Source organism: Orcinus orca, chromosome 2 (assembly GCF_937001465.1).
Source record: "Orcinus orca chromosome 2, mOrcOrc1.1, whole genome shotgun sequence".
Classification (NCBI taxonomy): Eukaryota; Metazoa; Chordata; class Mammalia; order Artiodactyla; family Delphinidae; genus Orcinus; species Orcinus orca.
In genome coordinates, this window is record NC_064560.1 from 88,150,576 (window position 1) to 88,156,575 (window position 6,000).

Below are 6,000 nucleotides of genomic sequence, written 5' to 3' on the forward strand. Positions count from 1 at the left end.
CCGGGTACCGGGAATAATGCAAAATCGTTCTCTTCATTTTCTTGGTTGTGAACGTTTGTAGACTGCAAAGTCAAGGCAAGCTTGTGCCCAGTGAATAATAAGGAAATAAGGGAAGCGTGATTTAAACAAAACAAAATAAAACAAAACAGAACACCACGACACAACAGAGTCCCTCGCGAGCTGGTAAACATGTAGTTTTAAGCTGCTTCTGAGAACCTTTCGGTGAGTGTTAAGAAGCCTTCCCTCCCCTGCTTGCCTCCTTAACTTACTTCTTTCTCTTCCTCCTCCAGGGCATCTGGGGTATGGACCTAAAAACCGGGTTCCTCCCGAGGGCCTGCCTGGGGCTGGCCCCCACTTGGCCTGTAAGAGAATAGCTGTACCACAAGCTCAGAGGACAGCAGTAAAATGACTTCTCGATGGAATGTCGGTTTCCGATGAAGTGTCTTCAGGGAGTCTTCAGGCTATGTTCAGGTTATCTAATTCCCCTTACCTCTCGTACTTCACTCTCATTCCCTTTCTTGTCTCATGGCCAGAAAGAGGAGATAGGAAGCCTCAAGTTACCTGGTACAAGACAACTTTTGGAATCCCAAATATTCAGATTATTTCTCTTTTCCCTCTTTGCAAGCGGTAATACTCACAGCTAAGAGGCATCACCCAGGTTGAAGCTGCTTCTGTCCAGGAGCAGCAATGCGGAGCAAAGTAGAAGGTGGACATCACAGCCTCCGGATCCACAGGCTCCCTTTCTCCTTCTGGCGATGATTAACTAGGCAAAGACAATGGAGAGCGATGGAAGAAGTCCGTTTGCTAGCGCCTGCTCCTCTCACACATGATTGGTCATTCTTTCATTCATCCATCCAACCTATACTTATTGAAGCTGACTATGAATGATCGAAGGGAGGATGAGAAACGTTAACCAAAGTCAAAAGGGGACAGGGTGGGAGAGATTGTTCTAGACAGAAGGAAGCACACTTGCAAAGGCCCCGAGGGAAGCGTGATGCACCTGGGGAACATAAAGAAGGGCTGTGTGGCCAGGGCTCAGGGAGAGAAAGGGAGGAAGTGGGGCAGGGGGATACGTTTGACTGCGTTGAGTCTTCCAGGAGGGGTTAACGAGCCTTTGACAACCACAAAGGCACAGGCATGTCCCATCAGAACAGACACAAGCCACAGGCTGGGGCAGGGTCCTGGGACCCCCCTGCTGCCCTAGATGCTGGATGCCCCGCTGCTGCCCTAGATGCTGGATTTCGGGAAGGTCCAGGGATCCCAGAGGGGAAGAAGTGTTGGGGGCAGCTCAAGTGTAGTGGCTATTACTCAACCAATCCCAAAACATATCATTTCATGATCGATAGGGAAAGCTGTCCTGTGCAAATCTGTTAAAGGTCAGTGATGTTTAGCGTCATTTTCATGAGCTGGGTTATTTTCAAATGAGCAAGAGGAAGCCTCTGAGGTGTTTTAAGCAGGGGCTGGCCTGACCAGATCTATGTTTATCCAAAGGGAGAGAGAAAAAAAAAATCCTTTGGTTAATTAAAAAAAGAAAGAAAAAAAAAGGTAATGTAAAAACATCATTTCACAATTCTTTTGTAATGCAAAAATAAATGCAAAACAAAACAAATCCATCACTCTAAAGGAATGCCCTGTGTTTGCCTTACCCTGCTTCCTGGGAGACTCTCCTAATAAGGTCTTGGCCTTCACTCATTGCCCATGCTGCCCTCGTGACCGGCACCACAAGTCTCCAAGACGGCCGCAGGGTTACAGGTCTCAGCACAGAGAGCAGCGTCTCTGTTTGAGGCTAATCAGCTTACACGGTGCCTGAAATTGCTGTCACCTTAGCCTCATTGGCAATTTTCCCTCTTTTATCAAACTGGCTTTCTTGTTGAATGAACTGATTTTTATAAAGTCTCAGAGATACCACATATCCAATGAACACGGGCCAGATATGGTTTGTACATAATCCCAGGCACTACAGACCACAAAGTCAAACAGTCTCTAGGTTCATTGCTCTACTTTGCCAGTCATCTTTGTCTTGCCTCTATTGTCAATATATAGAGACCTACTGTGTGCCACTTGTGACATCTGGCCAGACTTTGCTGCCAAGATTTCTATGGGTCCTGCATTCCTTTTTTTTCTCTTTCCTGTTTCCTGTTTCCTACTCTCTGCGTGATGGTGGCGTCTTCTCCTTGTGAGAAGCACTTGAGCGTAGTAGGAGAAGGCAGATATCCCCCAACCTCCACGCCAGCATCACTCGCTGGCCGTGTCGATATCAAAGTCACCAACCTCAGAATTGCAGTCCCCTCATTGAGAAAATAGGAAGAACATATTTATACATGTTGGAAGAAAAGGGGCTCACACCAACTCCTGAAGCCCCTTCCAGCTGTCAGATCTATTATTCTCTCAGAAACTCTGCATCAGGGAAATCCTGTGGCTCATTTTGGATCCATCTGGGAAAAGATGACATACACAGAGAAGCATGTGACTTCTTTTGTAAAAATTTCAAGCTGCATTTGAAATGCCTTCTTTTATTCCTGCAATGTAGAGAATTACCACACAACTCTAGTGCCACATTATGGCTTCAAGAGAAAACTCCCCACAGCCTGTGTCTTGAGGCTTTAAGACTCCCTGACTTAGCTGCTGTGCTCATTTGTTTGGGAGGGATGAGAGAAGGCCTGCTGTGTGTGTGAGCCCTGGAATGGCTCCGATGTTCCCCTTGAAGTAGCTGTCAGTCCAAAGGCTATAGGATCCATGTCCATGGCCAGCTTCTTCCTAAGGTCACCTTTCCCTATTTCAAATCATGGAGTTCTAGAGGCGGAAGAGGGCATTTCTTCTTACGCAGATAACGAGTGGCAAACATTCATACTATGAGTATGTGTGTGTTTGACTGAGAACAACCCCTGATAAGTGCTGGGCTGGTGCCCTTTCCATTACCGCATGGGGGCCAGGCCTTGAGCTATTTCAGGGAGCCGTCCTTCCCCTTGTAAGTTCATGCGTGGAGACAACTGGGGTCTCATGCTGTCAGAAACAGCTCTCAAAGCCACTAAAAACATCTTGAGTTTCAGCTCTCATACACATTAAAGCTGAGGACTTCGGGCCCTACTCAAAGCGTATTTAATCTAATCAAGTGGTGTTTTCCCTTCTTTGGGGTTAAAACAAAAACACTGCTGGATCTCCCTCATGGGCTTGTTTGGAGGCTCGGCCCTGCAGTATGGACACAAATTTCTACTACTCCGCATGCCTTGCCTCTTTCTAGAACTCATCTATGGATCTCAAGTTTGTTTAGGAAGAGTCCGGAGGCGCGGGGAGCATTTCTTCTAAAGTGTTGGGAGGACTACTGCCTCCAGAGCCGGCAGCCTGAGCAGTGGGGTTGCTGCCTCACCTCTACTTCTCCAAGGGAAAGGACTGCACCTGCTCTTGTGCCCTTCAAAGAGCAAGCCGTGTGAAGGTGGAAGTCTTTAGACAAGGCAGAGCTACCCCTGCATCAGCTGGCATAATACATTTCAGGGCAGGTGTACCATGAGTATGAGAGTAGATGGAAGGCTGCAGAGTGGGGTGGTCTGAAGCTACGATTCAGAAAAACAGTAGCAGCTTGTTTTAATCTGCTTCTAGCCGTGTGACCTTGAACATTGTCTCCACCTCTCTGAGCCTCAGTTTTCTCATCTGCAGAGTGGGACTAAACACTCACACCTGACTTCTCTCAAGTGGGGAAATGTGTAGAGCGCACTCTCATGCCCTCTACCTTCCCTCTTAGAATTCTGAGAGAAGGTGGGCTGTGTCCATGGTCAGTCCCTTCTGTCTGACTAGCTATATTGTTGTTTTTCCATTGTCACTGGAACATTCCAAGGATGAATGAAGGGTGTGGGATCAAGCAGAGAACAAACGTAAGCAAGAACAAGCATGTAGACTAATATACAAACTTCTGACCCAGTCCTACAAATGGAAAATACCACACAGAGGGAAGGAAATCAAATCACCCTGACATGCAATCAGATACTGGTGCAGGTGGACAAGAGCCCTGGTTGCTTTTTATTTTTTCTTCTCTTTTCAATTTCTTTCTTTTTCTCTTTCTTTCTTTTGTTCTTTTGTTTTTTATCATTCTTTTATTCTTTTTCAAAAAAGAAAAATTAACTTTGTGAAATTGGGGGTCAAGCTTTTCATTTGTCAGCAACTGAAGTTCCCTTGAAGATAATAAGAAACACCTTCTATAAAATGACTTCCTGAAGAGGAGACATCTGAGCTAAACAAGTGTGCACCTGGGTCCTTGCTCTGCTCACTCACTAACGGTGTGACTCTGGAAAAGTGCCCTAATAGAGCCTGAGTTTTTCAACTCCAAAGAGAAGACAACAATTCTTGAGGGCACGGTTTGGGCAGTCATTACTATTTCCCCTTTAGGGGCAAGAGAAGATTTAACTTCACTGTCCCCTTGAAGTTAAATGTGGCCATGTGATTTTCTTTGGCTGATGGAATATGACTTCTCATTTTAAAAATAGAAAGAGAGAGAGAAAAATAGAAGGACGGGAGGAAGGAAGGAAGGAAGGGAGGGAGGGAGGGAGGGAGGGAGGGAGGAAAGACAACAGATGCTTTAAGTCTCAGTTTACCAATCACATTTCCTTCCCACTGGTGCCATGATTGTAGAAGCTACGGTTAAGACGTTGCCTTGCTTAGCCTGGGTCTCAGAGGTCTCTGAGGAGCAGAGCACCCACCACTCCTGTTGGATGTGTAGCATCTTTTGCTGTGTTAAGCCACTGAGATTTGGGTTTGTTTATTAATGCAGAAAAACCTAGTATACCATGACTGAAACAGTGGTTGTTACAATAAAATGTGATGGTGTTTGTAGATACAAGTTGGCAGTGGCAATGTGCTCGAGAAGCCTTGCTATTTCACTATCCAGAGGTAATTGTATTGATTAGCCCAAGTTAAGGGGTAAATTCTGGGCACGGGTTAGGCAGGCCACAGAAAGCTGCAACTTAATCCAGACTACTTGTCTCCACCAGGGGGCAGAATCAGGAAAATCCTAAAAAATCTCCCCCAGTAGTTCTGCCTTGGTGACCAAAATATCCCGTCTACCTTTGAATAAGCTCCAGATAAAGGGTCAATCGATGTCCTAAAAGGGGAGATGCCTAGGGAGATTTCACAGGCTCTGGGGACTTGAGTGATGCTCAGGGATGAGCGGGCACAGTAGTGGGAGGGGTCTCGAAGAGCAGCAATTTAGAATGAGGCCTGCATTGTGGTGGGGGGAGGGGGCATCCTTGGCAGTGGGAAGTTTAAGGTCACCTCGGTATGTGGTCCCTGTCTCTCCTTTCTTGCCTTAGTAGTTTTCTTCCTCACACCTTCCGTGATAACTTCTCAACTCCAGGCTTCCATTTCCTGGATATCCTAGCAGACTCTTCAAGTCAGTGTGTGACGGAGGGAACCATCACCTCCCACAACCAAAACCGCTGTCTCCTTATTCCAGGCTCCATATCTGGGTGAAGGGCAGCTGTCTTCCCAATCGCTTAGGCTTAAAATCTCAGAATTCTTATGGCCTCTTGGGACACTCTCTTTTCTTCCTGTTAATGTGAAAGGGGAGAATGTGAACAAGAAAAACAACTGAAAGTACTGTACAGGCCAGGTAAGGTGTGGTTCAGTCTTAATGTGAATTTGTTCCTCTGAGAATTTGTGTTTGGGGGGAATGTCTCTAATTGTAGATTCAGAAAATAGGACATGGACTGCCTAATTCTTTCAGGCCATAATAAAGAGCTATTGCTGGTCAATGAAATTTTAAAATGTAACACACACACACACACACATATATATATATATATATATATATATATATATATATACACACACCATTTTCCACATAGCAAAAGACCAATGATTTAAATGAGATACTGATTCCAAAAAAGATGCAATAAGGAAGGGCACACTAAATGCAACTATAAATCCTGGACAGAATGGCGGGAGTAGCTCTCTGAGGGCCCTGAAACATAAATTGTAGCAGGCAGATTGGGGAAGGACACCAGGATTCAA